Source organism: Lithobates pipiens, unplaced genomic scaffold (genome assembly GCF_037356315.1).
Source record: "Lithobates pipiens isolate NorthernLeopardFrog02 unplaced genomic scaffold, aLitPip1_a1.2 Scaffold_8, whole genome shotgun sequence".
NCBI lineage: Eukaryota > Metazoa > Chordata > Amphibia > Anura > Ranidae > Lithobates > Lithobates pipiens.
Window position 1 is genome coordinate 220,311,950 of NW_027507903.1, and position 13,911 is coordinate 220,325,860.

Genomic DNA, 13,911 nt, shown 5'->3' on the forward strand with positions numbered 1-13,911 from the left:
ACAGGTTCACAAAAGATGATACAGCCTTATCGCATTCAGAGTCTAACAGCTGACAGATTTTTGGAGTGCCCACATTGGATAGTTGTATGGCAGTAGTCACATTTCCTTAAATCATGTGGATAAAAAGACAAGCCATAGTGCTCTCCATAGAAAACGTTTTAATGATAAATATACATAAAGACACACTTACAATAATGAAGCTTCATACGAACGTTAAAATGAACAGTGGCCGCGGGTGACGTCACGTGATCTCCGTCCGTACGTTACGTCCCTAAGGGCCGTCCATACGTTACATCCCTATGGGCCGTCCGTACGTTACGTCCCTATGGGCTCGTCCATACGTTACGTCCCTATGGGCATAAATAAATGTAACATGTGAATTACGTGAAAAACAAACACAAATATAGAAGAGGTTCTTATGATACCATTGATCTGTAACAGTAACTTGATATATTTAAACATTAGAGTGGAAGAATGATCCAACAGTTATTTAAGCTTAGTTACGTTGCTGAGTCAGATCAAAGTATTTCAAAAAGGATATTTTGTGCTGTTGTGTTAAATGGAAAAAAAATAAATGTGAAAGTAAAAACTATTATTTTGATACTGATACAGGAGATGTCTATTGCCAGCACATCTTTAAGTGTAATCATTGTAATACTGAGTGCTAGGCTATCATCCTCTCAAACACCTTGCTGAGCTAATACATCCTTTTATATTGGTTTTGTCCCAAGGTGTCCTTTTTTAGTTTTTTATTTCACAAGAAATGCAGTATGTTTTTTTTTTTGGCTTTAATGTTCTTTTTTTGGGCTAACTATGAAGTTCTAAAAAAAGGGAAACATTTATTATAAAGCCATGAAACATTTGCAAATCTAAACTATATTGATTGCATTAAATGTGGTAACAACTGAATATTTCCCTTGATCTGCTTGTTTCTCCTGGATCCTGGACAGGGCTGAAACAATGAGTCTCCACTCATCATCTGTAGAATCAGTTTTAATTCCTTTTTAATGCACAAACCATTTACAAGCTCCACATAAATCAAACAAATAATAAAATCTCAGTAATCCTTTTGAATATAGTTCAAGCCTTCCCCATCAAAGTCTCATTATTCTCTATGTTTGCAGCTAAAGTTGCACAGCTGATATTGAAATGGAAAGGTCAAAATAAACGACAGGTTATCCAAAAGGAAAAAAAAAACACAATAATGCATTCTCAAAAAGTCTTTAAATATGGTATCTTGATTGTAAAAAGGGCTTAATTTGAGTTTGTAGGCCTTTGTAAAAATAACTTCAAACATAATAAATCTCAATATTAATAATATGAATTAATAATTCATTAATATTCATTCTGTATACACTGAGAAAATGATGGCACTGTCTTTATAATTTAGCACTGATGGACCATACAAGAACTGCCTAATCATTCTAACCAAGAAGATCTTAAATGATTTACCTGCAGGTACTTTTTCTAGTTGTGTACTTCTGTACTGGTTATATGCAGTGGAGCACTGTACGATTGTATGAAATGAACCAAAATATAATATAATCTTCACGAATTAAACTTATTTTAAACTGTTCAATAGAAAACTGGTTTCACTATTAGTTAAAAGAGAAGTATGGGATTTTTTTTTTTTATCCCATAATCATACTTACCTAGGTGGATGCAGGATCTGTCCCCCACTGCCTCTTCACTGAAAACCGAACACTGCGGATGGCTCGGTTCTCTCGCCTCCCCAAGTGGAGAGCTGCTGCCTGTCAATCAGCATCTCTCCTGCTCTGCTCCTCCACACTCACTGGAGCGCTGAGCTGTGGGGGGGATGGGGATCGGCCGTCTCAATGTCTCAGTGGCTCGCTGAGAGACTGAGATGCCTATCAGTCCAGGCACTTGGTGGATCCAGACTACCTGAGTCATGATGACGTGATACCTGGACTGATCTTAGTGATGTCAGCAGAGAGCGGACTTCAGAGCGCTGTCTGCTAAAAACGGGTCACAAGTGCAAAATGAATTGCACTCCTGCGATCCATAGGAGAAGCCCAGCCGAATGAGCTCAGGCCGGACTTCTTCTTTAAGTTAATCAGTTAACAGGACACTAGTCTATACATTTTGAATGTCTAGAATAAAAATTAAGACTTAAAAAAAAAAAAAAAACATAAATCAGATGCTTGTCTTGGTCTTCTAATAAAAGAAGTAAATAGAGCCCACCTCTGTTTGAGAGTGACAGTAATTATTGACTCCAGAGCACAACATGCACATATTTCACCATAGCGATAATTTTTCTCTCTGGTGATTGCTCTATTACTACTCATTTAGTTGACTGCTTAACACACACCAGAACCTTCTTGAAGTATTTTGTGTCAGGCGATAGGTCAATTAGTGATGCTGATACCTACATTGAATGTAACTTAATTAGCATTGTTGCATTTTGAAACATTCAATGACCAAAAAAATAGAAACATTTGAGTTGATATTCAATAAAATATTGAACACAGAAATTACAAAATAATGTTTTTTACAAAAGTAAAAGCGTAAAAGATTTTAGATTCAATGGTTTATTTAAAACATAGGGTCATATACTGTGTGTGTGTGTGTGTGTATGTATATGTATATGTATATATATAGATATAGATATAGATATAGATATAGATATAGATATATATATATATATATATATATATATATATATATATATATATATATATATATATATATATCTCCACAGAGAATAGCACATGCATACAAAAATGCAGGAACAACTTTTAAATCTTACAAGGCTGCTTAAAAGTACCTAATCTTAATGAGTAAAAATGGGGATCTAGACACATAATACCATGCTTAAGCCCACCACTGCTCCAAAGTACCCCATTTTCAGTGGGTCCTTCAGTATTGTGTGTATATATAATGTGTGTGTGTGTGTGTGTGTGTGTGTATATAAATATATATATATATATATATATATATATATATATATATATATATATATATATATATATATATATATATTATACACATACTGTATGTCTTGGGCAGCAGGTGGTTATACCAGGATCATAGCTGTAGTTTCAACCATGATCTTGGTATTGTTTTTTTAGAGCCAGCAATCAGCTTTCATGAAAAAGTGATCTGGGCTGCACCTCATGTGATACCAAATTGTAATGCCACAAACATTACAGTGAGAGCAGTAATTTTAGGGCCATACTTCATGCTTAACTCTAAATTGATAATCTGTAAAGGCTTTTATAGCATCGCCTATGGGCAATTTTAGGTAATGTAGTTTGTCGCCATTTACAGGCTTGTGCAATTTTAGATGTTGACATATTTTGTACCTATTTACTCAACGCAACATTATCTTTATATTTTACCAAAAAATTTATATATTGTGTTTGTGTACACTAAAATAGATTTTTTTTCTGAAAAATTAAGTTTGATAAATGGCTTTGCAAATATTGTGTGACATAAAAAATTGCAAAAGCCACAATTGCTATTCACAGGGATAAAATGTGCATTTATTATTTTTTTCTACAGAAGCCTGCAAAGTATTGCACCCACGATCAGTAGATCATGGGTTTGAATGACGCTGCTGTGTGGGGGGACGGAAACTGACACAGCTGTGCCGATTTTTAAAAGGTGACAGTGGTCGCTGGTGAGAGGAACCCCTGCCTGCTGTCTTAGGGATGAAGGGAAGGGGATTGCTGAACATGTTACATGTTAAACCCTAAATACAGGTGTAATATGTAACATATTTAAAAAATGAACTTATGCTTTAAGCAAATCTGTCTTTTAGATTGGGAAATATATAAAGGCACCAAAGCTTTAAGAAAACGGTTTTAACCACCTCGCGCCCGCCCTATAGCCGAATGACGGCCGGTAGAGCAGGCGCGTTCGTCCGGGTGGCTGTCCCTGGACGTCCTATTGTTTACTTCCGCAATGCGCGCCGCCGCGGGCGCGCATCGCGGAAGTTCTGTGTTCGCCATGTCCCCCGGGGACAGGCAAACACAGATCGCTGTAAACGGCCAATCACAGCGGCCGTTTACAGCGTGATCGGCGTGTCCAATGGGAGATGATCTCATATGTAAACATATGAGATCATCTCTCAGCGCCGCTCTCCCTCCTCACACAGAGTGTGAGAGGGGAGAGATGAACGGCTGCAGCGGCAGCCATTCTGCTTCGCTTTGTAAAAAAAAAAAAGTAAAAAAAAAGGGCCATCCTCCCCCAGCAGTGCCATCCATCCTCCCCCAGCAGTGCCATCCTGCCCCAGTGCCATCCACCCCAGTGCTACCAGCCCCCAGTGCCATCCACCCCAGTGCTACCTGCCCCCAGTGCCATCCACCCCAGTGCTACCTGCCCCCAGTGCCACCTGCCCCCAGTGCCACCTGTTGTCAGTGCCATTTGTCACCAGTGCCATCTGTCATCAGTGCCACGTATAAGTGCCATCTGTCATCAGTGCCACGTGTCATCAGTGTCACATAGTGCCATCTGTCATCAGTGCCACATATTAGTGCCATCTGTCATCAGTGCCACGTATCAGTGCCATTTGTCATCAGTGCCACCTGTCAGTGTCACGTGCCATCTGTTGTCAGTGTCACGTGTCATCAATGCCACTTATCAGTGCCATCTGTCATCAGTGTCACGCATCATCGGTGCCATGTATTAGTGCCATCTGTCATCGGTGGCACGTATTAGTGCCACGTATTAGTGCCACGTGTCTTCAGTGCCACGTATTAGTGCCACGTGTCATCAGTGCCATGTATAAGTGCCATGTGTCATCAGTGCCACATATTAGTGCCATCTGTCATCAGTGCCACATATTAGTGCCATCTGTCATCAGTGCCACGTGTCATCAGTGCCACGTATAAGTGTCATCATTGCCACGTATCAGTGCCATCTGTCATCAGTGTCACGTGTCATTGTCCTGGTGCTTCAAAAGTGTAATAAATAGTCAACAAGTTAGATGTGTAATTTATGTTCCTAGAACACATGATGGCGCTACCTGCATGTTGGGCCTCTCTATGTGGCCAGGCTGTGAAAAAGTCCCACACATGTGGTATTGTAATACTCAGGAGGAGTAGCAGAATTTTTTGGGGGGTGCCATTTGTGGTATACACATGCCATGTGAGAGAAATAACCTATTACAATGACAATTTTGTGGAGAAAAAAAAAATGAAAAATCTTAATTTTGCAAAGAATTGTGGGAAAAATATGACAACATCAAAAAGCTCACTATGCATCTTACTAAATACCTTGGAATGTGTACTTTCCAAAAAGGGGTCATTTGGGGGGTATTTGTACTTTCCTGACTTGTTCGGGTCACAAGAAGCGAGATAGGCCACCAGTACATCAGATGTGATCAATTTTGTGCGATTCGCACCACAGCTTGTAGACTCTCTAACTTTCACAAAGACCAAATAATATCCACTAATTTGGGTTATTTTTACCAAAGATATGTAGCAGTATAAATTGTGGCCAAAATTTATGAAGAAAAATTAACAATTTGCATAATTCTGTCACAGAAACAAAGAAATATGCGTTTTTTTTCAAAATTTTCGGTCTTTTTTCATTTATAGCGCAAAAAATAAAAACCCCAGAGGTGATCAAATACCACCAAAAGAAAGCTCTATTTGTGGGAAAAAAAGGACAAAAAATTCATTTGGGTACAGTGTTGCATGACTGAGTAATTGTCATTCAAAGTATGAGAGCACCGAAAGCTGAAAATTGGTCTGGGCAGAAGGGTGTTTAAGTGCCTAGTAAGCAAGTGGTTAATATACTTTAGATAAACACTGTAACAAGTACATTCCATAAGGAATTACAATTTCTAGGAATAAAAGCAAACATAGTATTTTCAAATAGGAAAGTCTAAATGTATTAAGATATGAAAGTAAATAATTAAAAATGCAAAATACTGGTAAACAACATGAGCAAATATTGAAAATATAAAACAGATTACTATTGATACCCTAAATTTTTCAATTCCAAAAAGTCAATCTTGATGGTCATTTATAGGTAATTTACGAATTTTAAAAGACAAATCAGAAGCTGACATTATAAACATATTTTTCATTAGCACAAATGCTAGATAATATTATAGAATGTAAGAACCAAGGCCCCTCCAATTCCTAATGCAGGAGCTAATAATGCATTCTTTATGTCTAATAAGAACAAAAGGAACTCCCTGGCCCAGAAGGTAGAATATTTATTACTGTGTGCTAGGCCAGCATTTCTCGTTTTCTTAGACTAATTTTAATAGAACAACTTTTCAGGAGAGATGTATACTGTATGTTATTCCATTATTTTAGAAGGAGTAAAAAAAGAATAAACGCCAAACTAAAGATTTTTCAAAGGGGAATTTACAAAAATATATTATAGAGCAGTGATGGCAAACCTTGGCACCCCAGATGTTTTGGAACTACATTTCCCATGATGCTCATGCACTCTACAGTGTAGTTGAGCATCATGGGAAATGTAGTTCCAAAACATCTGGGGTGCCAAGGTTCGCCATCACTGTTATAGAGCATAAGCTGATAACAGGCAATTTAACATTGGTTTCTCGATAGATAAGATTTGTCCAATTACATGATCTGTTTCCCTGAGGAAGCGGGTTCAAAATCATTGCAGGAATTTTTGTTGATTTTTTGTATTTGATTTTTTTTTTATTGACACTGTTCTCCTAGGTAGTACAGAAGTTGTGAATGGAAAGGTTAGATACAAATGTTTCTGTATGTAAGTTTCAGATTAAAGGACAAAGACTAGTTATTATTGGAACATACAATGGTTACCACCCAGTTCTGTACAATCTATATATTAGTAATCTACTGGATGATGTAGAAAATCTTATTGACATTCTATTGAAAGGTCATATTGAAGGTGGAAGGTCATATTGACATTTTTATTTGCAGCATAACACTTTTTCTTTACAATATACACATTAGTTATGAAACATTTTCTGTTGTTCCTACCTTTGGAAGCAAGAGTCATTCGAGTAATTAATTGAGTAACATGTGTCAAGTTACAGTGACTGTGAGAGACAGCCAAAGCAAATGATGGGAGAAAACTATAGGTGCAATAGTTAATACACATTTTAGACAACCTATGGGCTTTAAATCATTGCAATAGGCAATCTGGAAAATTTGTGTTCACTATTTTTCTTTACAAATACAATGTCACCTTACTCAATAAATGTCAAATGACAGTGCCTGTGTTATGGCTACCCCCCAACCACCTTATAATCACCAATCCAATGATTTCCCACTGCTCTTTTCTCTCCATCTACAAAATTACACTATGCCGATTGGTGTTGGGATGCAGGGGGAGCAGTGGCATCATCCCCTCTGCCATGTGATAGAGCTTGGGCCTTGTGATTGGCTGCTAGGTCTGAACATGGTGTTATAAGAAGAGCTCACTTGCCTCTCTTCTCCCCGTACATGACAGCACCAAGCATTTTGCATAACTGGCCACAGAAGAAGGACGGGCTCGAGAATACTGGAAAGGAGAGTAGAAAATGGTTGGGGGATAGCAAGATGATAGTATCTTTTTAAGTATGTGTGACGTCCTGTCTGTCTGACTGTCCTCTTTTTCCTCGCATGTTTTCAACAGTATGCAGTTGTGAAACATTTATTCTTGCATGTGATCAAAGACAAAATTATAATTTGCCAGTAGGCATTGCTTACTGCAAGGACAGATAAACAGAAGTTACAGCAGTGGCAGTGCGTCCATAAGGGCGCACGGGTGCCGCCTCCTCTCTCCAGCCACCCCTCTAGCACCAATACATAGATTCATGCCTTACATGACTCTATCTATGGCCACCACTGCCACCCCCTATTCAGATGCCTGGCCCCTTTTCAGGGGCCGGACACCTGAATTACAGCAGCAGGTTTTTTTTGAAGCACCTGATTAGAGCCATAAGCTCTAATAGGTCCCAAAAAAGGTGACCTACAAGCGCCATGCTGGGTTAGAAAAGTGAATGAATATTCGCTTTCCTAACACTAAACTGCCTCTCCACCAAACAGGTTCTCGAATCTGTTACCCATCACCTGATTGGCTGAAACGACAGGCACTGTGATTAGACACCTATCAGGTGTCCACTTATAGCAGAGGACAGGAAGAGAGGACAGGAGAAGACATCGAGTAGCTGTCCCACGAGACAGGATAAGTACAGATGGCGGGTGGGGGGGGGCACACTGGCAGCATTTGATATGGCACAGTGGCTGCCTTTGATGGGGCACAGTGAGGCTGCATTTGATGGGCACAGTGGCTGCATATGATGTCACAGTGGCTGCATATGATGTCACAGTGGCTGCGTTTGATGGCACAGTGGCTGCGTTTGATGGCACAGTGGTGGCACTTGATGGTACAGTGGCTGTGATTGATGGTACAGCGGCGCTGCAATTGATGGGGTTTTTTTCAGAATTTTTCAGTTTGTTTGTGCACCCCCAAAAATTTTGAGCACCAGCCGCCACTGAATTACAGTAGCTTGAGATACAACACACATGCTGAAGGATAAGTGCATGTTATGGGCATATTGCTATCAAATTCTCAGGTACTGCGTCCCAGACTGCGTCAGACTGATTATTGTTTCTGATATTTAGGAGAGAAGCTGACTTGAAATAAGGATATGATCACAAGAATATCTTTATATGTTTTGTGTAGAATAATTCTGGCTTTGATCATTTTAATTTTTTGATGTAAAGAATGTTGCTAATTGGCTGTTACTTGTTCCCAGAAGTATAAAAGGATAATACAATTATAGAGACATCAAATTTTCTGTATACCACAGCCATGCAGTGTGCACGTAACTAATATGTAACAAATGCACAGTGTTCTTTTCTGTGCAATTTGATGTTCTCAGACTTTGTAATGGCTTCTAATACCAGCACATTCTATAAAAAGAGCAGAGGTCTAATTTCGTCTACTTGATTGCACACAGCGTCCACTGGTTCGTTAGGAAAATGCAATGCAATTAATAGTTACATCTTTATCTAACAAAGATTCCTCGGTTCTTTTTCCTATTTTATTACACATCACACTGCTGTGTACAGTTTATTGCCTACTATTGTATCCACATAACAGAATATGGGTTGACAACAGTTATCCTGCATATCTAAGGGATAGCTCAGTAGGGAATTTTATCTACAAGCTCTATGTTACCTAGCAACTCTCTCTGAATTGGAGGGTTCCTACATCACCCTTACATCTGTCAAGGATTCTTAAAAAACAACTATGTTGTTCTGTGAATGAACAAGGACAATTAGTCATTGCCTGATCCAAACAAAAGGTTATCTGCTTCCAATATATGTTTTAAATTATTTAAATTGGTCTACGTATGTAAATTTGGATCAAAATGGAGTTGATTTTGCAGAGGTCAAATAGATTTCCAGAGAGACAGTTGCAATATTTTCCCACAATGGGGTGGAATATTACATGTAGATTAATGGTGGCTTCATCTTCCTCTTATTCTAAGACACAGACTGGAGGGGCGTGACACAGCCTGTGATTGGCAGAAATCGGCCCACAAGATGTTATTGCCAAAAAACATAAAGATCTGATTTATTTTAAAACAGTTTGATAATAAATATTTATTTTTACTTTGTATTCCAAATGCTGTTTTTTGTGTTTCATTTGTAAAACGGATTGTGCTTAGGTTTATACATGTCTGTAAGACCCTCGTTTGTGGCACAACTATTAAGGCATGTTTCATGGGTACAAGGACTGTGGCATATATGTGCCGTGCATACAACGAGTAGGCTTGAGTTTTAATTACCCAGGCCCTTTAAGCCCTTTCCACTGTTAACAGAATTTGGCTGCACCCACCATTTGCCACCAGGTGCCATTTACAGCCCTATCAATACCTCTGCACTACAGCCATATTTCACAGGGCTTCTTACATGTAGTGTAGGTGTGTCAACGTCCTGAAGCCTGTAGTTTGCAACATATTCTCTTTCTGTTTGTACTGTTAATAATAGCATGTTTGAAATTATTTGGGGACTGTGAAAAAAACATTTTTAAGGATACTTCCCTCAGAACATTAATCAACGGGTTTCATTGGTGATGTCAACTGAAAGCATGAAGGTCTATTTAGAAGAGTTTACCCACAATAAAATGTAGAAACTACTTGATTGTTGTTTTGTTGTGCAAACCGTTTTTTTCTGTCAGGATAACTACTGTATTTTCAATAACAGCTTGTCTTGTAAAATACAGATTAACAAAACAAAACTGCAGCAACACTGGGTACAACTTGACAACAGTTGCTGAGCAACAATGGAGGCCCCACAACTTGCCCCTGTCGTATGAGGACAATCCAATCCTTATTCCAATATAATTCTGAGAAGCCACTGTTTCTCTGAGTCCATCCAATTTTTATCCCATGTTGAGCCCCGATGAAGGGGCAGTAGCGTTTCCTTAAAAATGCATTGGCTGTATCTATATGCCTTTTATACCTAGTAAAATATTCTTGGACTCTTTCATCTGGTTTTGGTTAGGTGATCCTTTCAGTATTTCTAAGGTATTTTATATTATCTGTTTTCCTGTTTGGGAGATTACCATAAACTTCCTGTACTGATGGAGAGCTTTGTTGTCACTAAAGCAGGACTTTACCTTACTACTTGTTCCTTTCATTTTGGTTTTACAATACTCACAGCATTCTTTGGCATGAAGTGAGGAAAGGGACAGCAACACAAACCTGAGACTAGCCCTTTCTCACTCTAAAACATTAAAAGTTTTATTTGGCATTGACTTTCAATGTGCACCTAGTATGAAATAACCAATAAAGAAATATTGATTTTTGAAATGCACAGTATAGCTGTTTCCGTCACTGAAATGTGCAGATAAAAATTACTGTGAACTAAAGACAGAAACTATGCTTTGGAATAGTTAAAAGAGCTGGTAATGATGAAAGCGCAATTACCATAATTCTGCTTCCATATTCTAGCAAGTTGATTATCACAATGGTTGATTTACTCAAACTAGAGAGTGCAATACCTGGTGTTGAAGTTAGACGTTGATTGGCTTCCATACACTAGATTTTGCACTATTCAGTTTTAGTAAATCAACCCCAGTGTGTGGAAGAATATTATATAAGGGTATTTGTGTAATCTCTCACAATGCCCTATACATTTTTTCTTGTCAATTAATTTTATTGTAATTAAAGGAGAGACAAGTATGTACTTAAACAAAAGAGAATTGTCTCACATAGTGCATATGGAGTAGCCTCCCTGGTAGTATTCCCGAGTCTGGCTTGGGGTGAGATTTCATTACCATAAGCGGTATTACCGAGCCAGACTCAGGATCCCATCACAGGATCCATGTAGGGGTTTACTTACCTTGTCCCCTTGATCCAGCGATGTCTCCCCGCTGTGATCAGCGAGCCGCCATAGTGCCGAGCTCCATTACCTGCGAGCGTTGCGACACACGGGGACGGAGTTTGGCGCTAAATTCAAAAAGTAAAATACACAGTATAGATACAGTAATCTTACAGATTACAGCACTGTATCAAATAATTACACATCCCTTTTGTCCCTAGTGTTTTTTCCAGTGTCCGGCATGCAGTTTTATATTATAAATACTATTGTTTATGCCAGGAAACTGGAGATTGTCCATAGCAACCAAAAAATATCCGTTTAGATCAAAAGTGCTTTTAGACCAGCTAGAAAACAGCGATAATAAATTAGAATCACTTTCAGAATTGAGCGATAGTAATTTGTGGGGAAATTTGTCATCAAACACTAAAAGTAATGACAGCGACAATTCTGCAACATTTCAGTGTTTTTGATTTGATTACATTATTGAATAATTTTTATTATTATATTATTTGTTATAATTATTTATAGTAATTTATTATAATATACATATATACATACATATATATATATATATATATATATATATATATATATATATATATATATATATATATATATATATATATATAATTTTTTTTATTTACACCAGATTATAATAAATGACTATAAATAATTATAACAAATAATAATAATAAAAATTATTCGATTATTATATTATATTATAATTTATGATTTCGTATTTCAAATTTTATCATACCCGGGATGTCTATTAGACTCTTGTTTGGATGGATTTAAGTGAATTATTTCTAAGAATTACAGGCCTACAATATAAAATGAAAAATTTCCATGCAAAATAATGGTACCGCTTTCAGCACCTAAAATCTGAAATAATCATACCACCAGGAAGGTTAATACACATCTGAACAACACAGTTTCGTCAGGGACGAGTGGGTTCTGGGGTTCACATAGATTATGAATGTTGTTGTCTGCAACCATAATAAACTAACAATTTTAAAGGAATAAACAGTAGGTACTAATATAGTAATTGAGAAGTGAACCCATCATAGAATGTGGATGGAGACAAGAGACGATACCGTTAGCAAAAGTAACAGATAGAAAAAGACGCAGCACAAAAATAAAGGAGGGGTGAAAGAGAAGCAGGGGTGCGAGCGTGCCTAGGTCCTAGTAGGTGTGATGCCAGTTACTGTTGGCAGTAGAACACACATTCCCAAAGGGTCAGGGAGAGAAGAGGGAGGAACAGGTATAGAAGGGGAAAGGCCTCCTAATACGGTAGAGCGGTCCCAGTCCAGGACATGTAACAAGCGAGTAAAAGAGAGGTTCGACTAGCAAGGCAGTAATAAGGAACGGTCGAAGTCTGGGGGTAAGTAGTGTTTGACCTAAGGTTGCCATATTTTTCCAATGCCCTATACATTTAAGATATTTTTGGAATGTCAGAACTTAGGTTATCAAAACATAAATGTGTAAGATTCGAATAAGGATCTTGTTGGGTGCAGTGTTTGCCTATTGTCAGTGGATGGAATACCAGCGGTTAAGGTGAACACTTGCATTAATAGACCAACCGAGAAAAGCGTTTAGCTGACTCTTCATACAGCATGCAATAACAGAAGCTTGCTGTTTCTGTGATGTAAAAAGATTATCCATAGAGTAGGTCATAGAGTAATTAATGCCAATGCTAAATTAATTACTAAAGTGACAACAGTATAAAAATGAAAACAAATGATCTGAAAAGACTTGGCGTCCTGTGACAGGCAATCCATGAATCCAATCAAATTAGACTTTTCCGTTTGACTGATTCAGTTGAAATAGTTACATCTCTGAAATCTGGTCGTTGGATTTAATCCACAGCGGGAAGGTTTTGTGCAGATTTTTAATATTTACTGAAGTGTAACACTTTTGGGGGTAGGGGACTCAAATTTAACTATATAGTAACCATTCATACATACAGTATGATAGAAAATCTTTGGATACTTTAGGGGCTAAATGTTCATCTATTTAAAATTCTGGGCTGCCCACCTTAAATGCAGAGCACATATTCAATCAGAATAGAAAGACACAATAGATACCTAGACAGGCTCATTTGTCAAATGGTGGCAAGGATTAGTCATGGTTATTCAAACCACGAAGCTTGGTAAATATCAGGCAGTAGATTCCAAGGGTTGATTTAGCTTGTTTCATTCCTGCTCAGTATCTTAATCTTCTGTTTATTGCAGTAACTGTTTTCAAGATGAGGTGCCGTAAAACTCAACTGTGCTTCACATTATAGTCTATTCATGTAGAACATGAAGACGTGAGGAACACAAAATTTTAATGTCAAGCGACATTACCATATTGTTTATACTAAAAGACCTCTGCGATAATCCCTAGTAACAATTACAGGCGTGGCAAGACCCCTGTTTTAGGCCTTGGATTTTGTTAAAATTTTTATGCATTTGTACTTCTTTTTTGGTCTTAGTGTGTGTAACCCTTTTACTATGTAAAATGGTGAATATTTATATACACTGTATATACAGTATCTCACAAAAGTAAACTCCTCACATTTTTGTAAATATTTTATTATATATTTTCATGTGACAACACTGAAGAAATTACACTTTGCTACAAT

At 37.7% G+C, this 13,911-nt stretch overlaps 1 protein-coding gene across 2 annotated transcripts in view; it reads left to right on the plus strand.

Moving 5' to 3' along the window:
• The window catches only part of CNTN1 (contactin 1), a 261,330-nt gene that overhangs the window by 109,855 nt on the left and 137,564 nt on the right, over window positions 1–13,911 (plus strand). The gene's annotated exons all lie outside the window — the stretch shown is intronic.